An 11,753-nucleotide genomic window follows, 5' to 3' on the forward strand; every position below is an offset into this window, starting at 1 on the left:
ACATGCACTGACAGTTGAATATAAACTCAGTTCATCTGACATACATGTTTTTTTTGCATTTGAGGAAAGTGTATCACCCTTATAAAAAAAACAAGCCTGGAGGAAACAAGCCCTGGGCTCAGCTGTGTCCGAGCAGTGGTTTGTGGAAATTCAACGAGCAAGGAAGGGTCATGCAGGGGCATCTCTCTCTGTCAGGGTTACTTTCCCCCGATTATAAGGGTAAACACATCATTAAAAAGGTTAGTCCCATTCCCTTCCAGCTCAGTTCAGATCACTGTGGGATTGTCAGTGCGGGGACGAACTCTTGTTCATGCAAGGGGAAAGGCACAAAGAGGACACAGAGATACAGAATTAGAAAGCTGAGGGAAGGTCAGGCCAGAGGAGGTCAAAAAGTAAAGGGAAGAAAGTAAAAGACTAGAACACGACTCAAATCAACACCTTGTTTTTCAGCTAGCTTTTAATTTTGCTGCTAATCCAGTAGGAAAAAAAGAAACCAGGCCATTACCAAGGGGTGAGTTGTTTAATTTTCAGGAATTGTAAGAGGAGGGTTCTACCTGTAAAATCTGAGACTCAACCAGAAGTGATAGCTATATTTGTATTATGCTGCCATTATGCTGTCTCAGACAACTTGCATCCCAGTCTAGTCAGACCGGATCATGCAGCCCAGTGTATTCCTGTGCATGTGTGTGTGTTTATACATATGCATGTGTTTGCACATGAATCTCACTGTTGCCCAGCTGAGATCCAGCCTGCATGAACCGCCCCATCGTCCTGTCAGTGCTCTGCAGAGTAATGAGCTGTAATGCGCCTCCCAAGCTCACAATCCGTTACTTCCTTCCCTTGCTCGACATCCCAGAGGGAAGTTTGCCCCCGGCAGCTTTTAGAGCAGTCAGAGCGGATCATATCTCTGTGGCTGACTTTATTAGAAAACAATTTAACAGACAGAATAGAGCTAACTTCCGGCGCCAGAGATAAAAAAAAAAAAAAAGAAAAAAAAAGAAATGTAGGCTATATTGAGAAGAGATTGAGCTGAATTGAGAGACAATTTGTGACATTGAGATGAAAAGTGGCAACATTTGACACATGTAGAGAGAAAAAGGAAGATGTGGAGGGGAAAGAGAAAGAGGCCAGAAATTGTCATTTTAATGTTGTCACACGTACATTTATATAATTATGGAAATAAAAGAGGATAAGAAAGATGAGGACCGAAGAGGTTTGGAGAGGAAGATGGTGATTTATCAGAATGAATTCAATTTAAGTAAAAAGAAATGTGTGAACAGAACGGACACAAATATCTGACTTGTGGAAGAAAATTCATATTCGTATTTGAAACACAAATAATGGGAAATTACCTGACAACTCTTTTTATAAAAGCTGCAGTGATTTCCTTAGATAAAAGGTTTCAAGTTTTAAGATCTATTTTATTAATGCAGTTAATCGATTCAGCTTGTACGGTTAACAAAACAAATCATCTCACCTCTCACCAACAATAATGAACACTGGACATTCTCTATACCTCTAAGTAGTAAGAAGTAGTCCCATAACCACTCCATATCAGCTACCAACAAAAAACACTGTTCCAGATATATTGTGTTTGTGGTCTTTGTATGGTCAGTTCACACTAAGGTGTATGTTCAGCCCTAACTCCTGTTTACCTCGACCTCCTCCCTCACTATCTAATCCAGCAGCCAGTGTCTGTGGAAGCATGGACCTAATGTATCACCAATTATTCAGAGTCTTTTTACTGGATGAACTCTTGGAACTGACTCATTGGAAAAAGAAGCAAGCATAGAAAACATGCACAGTCAACATGAAAGTAAAGGACAGAATCTCCATCATGCTGTCTAACTCCAAGCTTCTAACATCCCAGGTGAGGGGTCGCCATGTTAAAGATCTTCAAGTAAAAAGTGTTGTGAGAACCCAAACTGTCAAACATCATGTGAATTGGCACTTGTTCTGTTTCTGATGCATTGCCCAAATGGCCCTATATTGCAGAAATTGATCAAATACAATATAGTTTAGTATGAAAATCTACTTAGTATTTTTCATTTTTGAATTTGTTTTACCCTTTTCTTCTCCTCTAAGAGAAGGAGCTTGTTATCAGCATTAGTGTAACATCACTCAGTGAAAGTGACGAGCCAGGGAGCAGCGAACATTAGTCACCGGCGACCTTTTCTACCTCAAACCAGAGTTTGAATTCTCAAATGGATCATCCTGTCCTGGAGAACTTTTGCATTAAGTCAAAGAATAAGATAACGATTACATATTTTAGCAAAGAATGAAAAAGCAGGTTTGGGTTGTCAGAAGTTATATTTGAGTGAATTGTTCGACAGAGATGTGTGGAGGAGTATGACATGTATTACCTGAGTGGTACTAACTTAGAGGATTTTAAACATTGTTAAAGTAATTTAGACATCTCACATTCCTCTCACAGTGGTGTGGGGTGGGGGTGGGGGGGGGGGGGGGGTCTTGCTAAATTAAGAGATTAAATAAAAGGCTCCCATGCACTCCCTTCCCAAGTGCTGTGTCAAATCTTACTCACTGAATATGAACCCAAAAGGGCTGTATAACAGACAAGATGAGCAGTCTGAGGCTGCAGTCAAGATTCTCAAAAATCCTCAACCCAGATTCAAATGTTGGTTTAACAAACAAACTGTTGGTTTAGCTTATTTTTTATTTTTTTGTATAATTTAAAAAAAAAACATGACTTTCTCTTTTACGTCTTGTTGCTCCGTTCTCTTCCTAATCAACCACATCCCTCCTTTCATGCATGTTATGCACCAGACCGTGAATTACACAATGTGAAGACCCTCTTCACACACACACACACACAAACACTACCATGCAGACACACATACCTGTACACACACACACACACACACACACACACACACACACACACAACTCCTCTTCGGACCTCTGACTCGTTCAATCTCTCATCTTCCTGCATCTTTTGGCTTTACTCTCTTTGCATGTCAATCTTTATTTAGTCAGCTTTGTGTCAAATCTCTGTATGGGACGATATTATGCAGACGATAAGAAGAACTGAAAGATGGACTTTTTTTTTCTAAGATTGTTTTTTGGGGCCTTTTTTACTTTCATTAGATAGGACAGCTCAAGAGAGAGAGAAAATGTTGAGAGGAGAGAGTGGGGGATAACATGCAGCAAAGGGCCGAGATCGGATTTGAACCCATGCCCGCTGCGACGAGGACTATAGCCTCTGTACATGGGACGTGTGACATAAGCACTAGGCTACAGGCGCCCTGTGAAAAATTTACTTTTATCAAAATCCCAGTCTGTCCGTTGATTCTAATCAAACAAACAGAGCATCAACATGCAATTTCTGCACCGGGAATCTGAATGATAAATCTACTGTGTGATGGAATCATCTCTTTTCTGTATAATATATCTCTTAAATCTTTTCTTGGCATGTTGTCTGCTTTGCAGATATCCACATAAAGAACAGACTGCTTGCTCTAAAGGACAGACTGGGAACAACACATTCAAGGGATCTACCAACCATGCAGACAGGGTCATAGACAACCCCAAGAAAATAAATTGTCACTGACTTTTTCTGATTTAACTTTGGATTTTAACAAAACTGTACATGGAAGAAATGTGTGCAATGCTGACGATGATGCAGGAAATCATACAAAAAAGTGGATTTACACAAAAAGGAACTGTGTAAAGATTGCAGTACGGATAAGAAAAAAAAAAAGTTCTTGCATTTTTTTGAAGTACTGTGCCACACTTTTACAACGTACCCCCAGGTCTGTTTGGAAATAAAAATTTTGCATCTCCACAAAAACATTTGTCCTTTTGGAGAAGACAAAAAATTTTGACTGAACAACTGTAATGTGAGATATCGTGTGATGAACAGGACAGGAATGAAGACATCTATGTACAGATAAGCTATTTAAATTTAATGCAACCTTTTGAAAAAATCTGTCTCTTCTTTTTTATGTAATTGTCTTTTTTAGAAAATAAAAAGTGCTGCCACGAGATTCACTCTTAACTTGTTTATAAATGTTGTGACTTGCTAAGGACAGGTAAATGTTTATTTAAGGTCATATTGATACTCTGGACTGTGTACAGACAAAGGGGAAAAGACATTGTGTTGATGTTTTATGTTACGGATGGTTCAAGTGGTTCTCTATACAAATAAGAAACAGAAACAGGATGAGTTTTAATATCTGCAGCACTCTGCAGCAAATGTTAAATGTTGACATGCTACTATAGCAGCATTACTGCACTGTGTGTGTCTCACTTGACATGCATGGTGACTGACCCATTTCTCTCTTTCCTTGAAGTAAAAACTCATCACAAGTCATCAGTCATTTGCACTTTTAACCCTTACATGCTGTTCATAGTCTTGACTTCACTGCATGGTCTGGGTCCATTTTGACCTGCGCCAGGTTTTCCCTCATAAGTGTTTATATCAAATTTTTAACTACAGATCTTTTAAGAATGTACAAATACATACATGTTTGTGTATTTTTCATATAGGACAGCATTACATTTTTTGTCAATTTTTATGTTTTACATCAGTTGTTGTTGGAGAACATCTACTAACACAGAAAATCCTGTCCTCTTTTACCTAAGACATAATGATTTAAATGTTTTTTTTATTATAACTGAACATGGCAAAAACATTATAAACTATTGTATCATTATATAACCATGTATAACCACTTAGCCATCAAATGATGTCCTCTCTGATAATACACTTGCTTAAATTTGAGTTTTTGCAGTGTATTTTCCTTGATTTGACACGGTTTAAATTTGACCCGGAACAGCTTCAGTGTATAAATGGTTGTAGCAACTGGACAAAAGTACATTTCATTGTTGACATCCAAATTTGGGCTAAAACAATAACATGCAGGGTGTTGTTTGTACTACTATCAAATGTTAGAACAGGTCAAATTTGACCCAAACAGTATGTAAGGGTTAATGAAACAAAAATACATTTTTGAGTTGATATGTGTCAGATTTTTTTTTTTAAAGGTGAACATTTCTACTGTAAATAACTGGCTCTTCTGATATTTATTAAACAGATTCAGAATGTGACGTTTGTCTTTGCCATCATGTTAATTCATGCTTTATGTCACAGTGTGTAGAATCGTGAAAAGTGTGACAGTTACATAGATTTACACGTACATCATTATCCAGAAGATTTAATTATCAAAAATCTGCAGAAAATGTGGCTTATACACTTACTATTGACAAAGTCCCACAATGTAAAAGTGCATTTTCCTCTTGGCTGTATTTTCACTTCATCTGAGGGAGATGATAAATTCAGAGTTTCATATCAGATAATGTGAAATAACAGAAGTGACATTAATGTGAATTCAGTCTAATGTGACTAAGCAGTTTATTTTTATTTTTTAGTATGCTATGACCCTAAGCACATTTAAAATCTATAAAACTTCAAACAGGAGGATAATGTACTACATGATGTTGTATTGAAGAAACACTGAAACTACATATTGAGATCATAACATATGACATTTACTGAAGTTAGAAACAAACTCAAAGGTATGTACATTTTTCTTATAACTGTGTACAAACTGACTTCATTTTGCAACCAGTGGAAACAGCTCCTGATGGCCACAAGAGGGAGTTCAGGTTTAAGGATGTTTGCTTTAGATTTTAATGGCAGAGATAAAATCCACTTCTTCTTTCTATGCAGCCTATAAAGAAGTGAAAAACTGGAAAGTCAAACTGAACAGATGTGGTTTTGTCAGTGTTTGCCACTTGTCAGTGATAATAGAAAATACTTTTTTTTTTTTTTACTAGGAATAGTCTGATTACATGACATTTAAATGATTGAGAAATGTGACTTTTTCCTCTCTTCACATGTTTATGGTTATAAGGTCAAATGTAGGATTGACAAATTATTATGTGAGCTTCACATGAGGGCCATACACATTTCTCTTGATCCAAATAGACTGTTTGGCCTTTTAAAAAGCCTTAAAGAGATTAGTTTAAAGGAGCCATTCTGTGGATTCCCAGTTCCAATAACTATAGCAGATGATTGATGGGATTCATTGTTTTTATTCTGATAGGCTGAATCCTGACGGACGGGGACATTCAGTTAAGTTTAGTCATTAATTATAAGAAACTTCGCTTGCAGTCAGATGAAATCATGTGAGCTTCGCATTTGGATCAAACTTTTCTCCTCTTAATGGACTGTTGGCTCTCGTTCAGATATGAGTTTAATGGAGCCATCAACCGTCATCAACCAGTTTCAGTAAGTTTAAGAGATGGACTGATGGTATTAATTATTTTTCTCCTGGCTTATCATCATGACAGAGAGGAAGTCCAGTTGGTCCAGTCAGCTCAGGTCACTCAGCTATTATGCCAAATAAGATAAAATGGTCATTAACACCTATAATGGGGAGCAGCTACTAAAGTGCTGAACAAAAAAGAGACTTAACAATCACAAAAACTTTCTAGCACTTGGTTGACTCTGGTCCATATAAGTATCCTTTTTTGCTGTACTAATCTTTTTTATGTTGTTGAGTTGTTATTTTGTCTCTTTCAAAGCCTTTAAAACAGCTGATCAGTGAGCTGCAGGTGGAGGAAGAAGTATGTGGGGCACTGAAGACGTGCTAAAACAAAGAAGCTTCCTGATGGCAAAGTCAAACAGAAAACTTCTAAACACAGTCTACACTTAAATCACCATTGTTTTTAGGTCATTAGCTAATTAACATGGTACAAATGGCCCCATCTACAGCTTCTGTGCCAGCACTATAGCCAGTTTCTCAATAAAGGGGCCAAGCTGACAGACTTCTCCTGTGGCTAATACACTTACTATTGACAAGTTGCTCTTATATTCTCACTTCAAAAAAATCCAAACCATCCCTTTAAACACAGAAAATGTACCTTATATCATGTTTGGGCTGAACCCTGAGTTGTGTGAACAACCTTTAATGCAGGTAAATGCAACGCTCAGCTTCTCTTTCCTCTCATCATGCAGCTCAGTACAATATGCAAAAGAGACATGAGCCTTTGGTGAAAGTGCTCCAGAAGACCAGGGCCCGTATTCACAAACAATCTGAGAATCCTCTCAGAGAGCTCCTATAGCTTAAAAAATCCTAGCAAGGAGTCTTAGCCTAGGAGTGATTTAGGAACATTCCCAGAGCAACTATGAACAAGAAATGGACATAAACCTTTATCTTAGTGAGGAGGCGTGGTCGACCCTGTTGCTAGGTATGACACATTTTTTCAGAAGCTGTGATTGGTTAATCCAAAAAAAATGTAGATAAAAAGTCAAACATAGAATCTAGACATTGTTCAATTACGAACACTATGAAATTAGAATATGTGTGATAATAATAAGATGTAATTTATAGGTATAGAGTCTACAAAATGTTTGAAATCACATGCTCACTTGTGCAGCAAATTCTTCACATGCTGATCGTTACATCAGCAGGTGAAGAGTCTTAATTAGTGATTGGATGCACCTGAGGAGGTAACCACATGTAGAAAAACTCAACATGCATGTCTCACTTTGTACTGAAAAAAGGTATATATGGATTGAAATGTCTGCACAAATTGTTTCAATCTGTTTGGCCAAAAATGAGTCAACTCTCAAGCCTGTTAAAAGTCCTCCTCACTACTCCTAACAGTTTTACACCTTAGGACCTCTCTGAAGGGCTAAGATGCTTTGTGAATAACTTTTATCTTTTCAAGGATTTAGTCTCAACTTTGAGGGGAAATTCTTAGAAAGTGTCCTGATCCTAAGAATTGTGTCACTAGGAGCAACTCTTAGTACTTAGGAGGCTTTGTGAATGATACACTGACAACTTGTTGATTTCTAATGGTTTCAACACTTGTCAAAAACATGTGATGATATATTAGATCTCCAGTCACCCTGGTTGTCCTTGGCAATGACATATTCATACAAGATTTGTTTCAAGGCCTTGGACGGGGTACCCTGGACACGATGCAGATATGCACCACCAAAATATTTTCCTTGGAGTACCCAAGGAAACACGGTAAACAAGCAAAAGCAGACTCAACATCCCTTCATCCCACTTGCAACTCAGGCAACACATGGCATGTGCCACTGTTCAAGATAAACTTCAGGGAAGTGCTTGGAACCCTTATCAAGCTGTTTGAGTCTGAAAGAGAGAGCATGAACACTGGAGATGGGGACATACTTGTCAAACTCGACTGCCGTTTAAGTTGTTGTCCAAAATGATATCAATGACTTCAGATTCAGATTCTTTATTGTCCCAAAAGGGGAAATTTTGAATGTCTATAAAATTCAGCTGGTATATAACCCCAATAGTCACCTTGCCAATCCCTATGATAGTTTATTCTGTGCAACTCAATACCTCAAATGACTTACAATGACTAATGGCTAATTGCAGAACGTTGCAGTTGGACGCACCGTGTCACAGATCTTAAAAGGAGCCTTGGTGTCACAACAATAGTGAATATATATTTTCTACCTTTTGGAATAATGAAAGCTTCATATTTCATCAAAGTGTCTCTTGTCTCTGAATAACTTTTGGCTCTTTAAAAAAAAGGAAAACTTTTGGATATGACTTTAAATAGAGCCATCACATGTCTCTCCAGCTCTCTGTTATATATTTAGGAAATGGACCAGTGGAATACATTATTTACACTCATAGACTGGATCTTGACATGAGGAAGTTCAGTTCACTCATATTTTATCCAATAGGATTCTTGACTCGCAGTCACGGGCATACGATGAAAGAATCACTACTAATAGACAGTATTGTTTGTTCCATTTGTGTTCTATGTAGCTTATAATATTTAACAAAACAATCTCTAATATGCGATAATTATGCTTCAAATGAAGCAGGGTTAATGCACAGGAGAGAACCAGGTGGCTTTGAAGCAGCAAACAACAGTGTTGAAAAATGAACAACTTGGGGTCTGGCTGAGTTGACTGACAGTTGGATGTGTTAGAGCTGTTTGTCAGGAGGCAACATGCACCAAGCTTCCAGCTAGATTGATCGAATGTTATGGGGAAGGTAGAATTCACAATATGGCTTGGGCTGCTTAATGTTTCTTCAGAAACCAATGGGTCCTACGTCCATGATTTACACAGTCCATGGTTACTTCTCAACATGTACAACGGTAATGATCGAAAAAGTTAGAATTTAGTCTTCACATGATTTGTGAGCATAATTGTGGAATGGAGCATGTATTTTTCTTTCTTTCTTTCTTTCTTTCTACAGTAAGATTATGTCTTAAAAACACTTTTGTGATTGTGTTGAGCAACATATCAGTTTGGAAAGCACAGATCACAGCCTTCTTGGCAGAAAATCTAATCTGGCAAAGAGGCCATGAAAAGAACGTTGTGAAATAATCAGTGAATGATAAACAGACAATGAAGCTTTTGCTGAATTAATTTACAACATCTATTACTCCTTTCTGAGAGAAGGACTCTCTGACTGAAAAAGACTAATCTGTGAGATAAACCAGGTGTCAGACCAGAAGCCAATCCTTGGAGTTGAGATATAATTTAAATGTCTGTCTTCCACATTTTAGGGCAACAATAGTGAACAAACGTCCAGCTGACATGTTTGATTTAAAGCCAACTAAAACCAATTAGATTAGACTTACAGCTATAAGGGAACTGCAAGGACATTGTTTTTTTCAAAAGGCAATTTAAAGAACATCTCACCCTTTTTTTGGTATCTTAATTGAATTGGTGTGTTTTTTTTTCAAAACTCGATCATGCCCTACGTCACATACTACGAAGACTCTGGTTGCATATTCGCAAAGTGAGCGCCCATCAAGACGATTTTCTTACCTCAACCGGTTCAACAGAAAAGACGCCGTCCATTATACAGTCTACGGGTTGGACTGGGGGGATTCAAGCCAAATCCAAACATTAAGAAACATATTTAACCCTCTAAGTGGATCAAAAAAACGCTGAAGGAAGTGCCTTCCCATCAGTGTGGACACATAGCTCAGAACAACAAACCCATGGGGAACTTGACTTCACTCTCTTTTTAAGAAGAAAATTCTGAATAAGACATCCTTTATTGATCCCTTGAGGGGAAATTCAATTTTACACTCTGTTGTTGAGACATGCTACACACACACACACACACAGGCTGAAAAACATGCACAAACATGTTTTATTTTGATTGGTCGGAGAGGTACAAGTGGCATTGACGGTTATCCAAAAGTTGAACTATTTTCAACTTGGAGAGAAAAAACAACTGATGCCAAAGGCGTGTTTGCACTTAGGACGCTAAGGCTAAGACGCGGAACGGCATTGGTTTGGTATAAATGGGCGCTGCCAGTGCAAAAAATGGCATTAGTGGACTAATGACCCTTATTATAGCTAATTTAATTAGTCATGTAATAATTAAGTAACATTATATTATCATTAAACATTGTATTTAATGCACTTTCAATGATATTTAGACTCTGATGGTCACAGAAAGTCTCTTGAGATGTATGCCCTATAAATATCTTTCCTATTGTTTTTCTCACACACACACAAACACGCACACACACACACACTCTTTTTATTGAGTAGTCTACCAGTCAGACTCTAAGATGTCTATATATGGTGTAAAAAGGGCAGAGTGAAATAATGACGTGATCTTGGCCCTCTCAATCAAAGTTGTTTTTGGCAAAATTGCTCTTTAGTTTCACCTCAGCAGTCACTTCTCTCCCACTCTCTCACCTCTGGAGAAGTCCTGAGTTATTTTCCGCCAGTTTTTACGAGTAAAAGGATGAACAGAGCATCAAACATGCCTTTTTAGAATCTTTATCATGAAATAATAAGCTTGTATGTAATTCAGTATTGTATATTGTAAGAAAAACATATTTTGAAATATAATCATCCCCTACACTTTGCAGACATCACTCACATGAGCATATTTCAGCAAATGTATCACCATAGACATAAATATACACAACTAACTATTTAATTGAAAAATGAAAATAAATTACTTGAATTAGTTGATTTTCTAGATGACTAAGATTAGAGGATGTTGCCAGATGACTGAACTTGACAGTATGCTATGACCATGAAATGGGTACATGTACTTTAAGTGTGTGCAGGTGTGGATTCTGAGCTACAGCTTCTCATGGTTGAGCACATATCGTGTGTGTGTGTGTGTGTGTGTGTGTGTGTGTGTGTGTGTGTGTGTGTGTGTGTGTGTGTGTGTGTGTGTGTGTGTGTGTGTGTGTGTGTGTGTGTGTGTGTGTGTGTGTGTGTGTGTGTGTGTGTGTGTGTGTGTGTGTGTGTGTGTGTGTGTGTATGTTTCTCTGTCTTTTCCAGTAAGGAATGACTCACTCACTCAGTCCTTTAGTCATTTTAAAGATTAGTCAGATTTTTACAAACTGACTTTAAACACAGCCTGCAGAATTGGTTTGTTAAAAACTGACGCGGCACAGGTCTGATCATGTCTCAGCAGATTTGATCTTTTTAGTGCTTCATACCTCTCTATAGGCGTTTGTTTACCCAAGTAAACAAACATAAAGGCTAAACGGCTGGAAATATTTTGGAAAATGAAAAACAGACAACACATCAATAGACAGTCATCTGGCTTGTCATACCAAAGCCTGTTGTAATACACCCACAATACTCTGATCCAGGGAAGTAATATCTTATAGTTCACTATTTTAACATTTCTGTTAACTGTGGTGGCTTTTTGTAATACTGCTTCTTCTAATTAGTAACTTTTATTAAAGCACCAAAAAAATCACTTATTAAAATGAGGAATCCATTACAAAGAGTTAAATGGATACTT

The sequence above is a fragment of the Labrus mixtus genome, chromosome 9 (genome assembly GCF_963584025.1).
Source record: "Labrus mixtus chromosome 9, fLabMix1.1, whole genome shotgun sequence".
In the NCBI taxonomy this organism is placed as follows: Eukaryota; Metazoa; Chordata; class Actinopteri; order Labriformes; family Labridae; genus Labrus; species Labrus mixtus.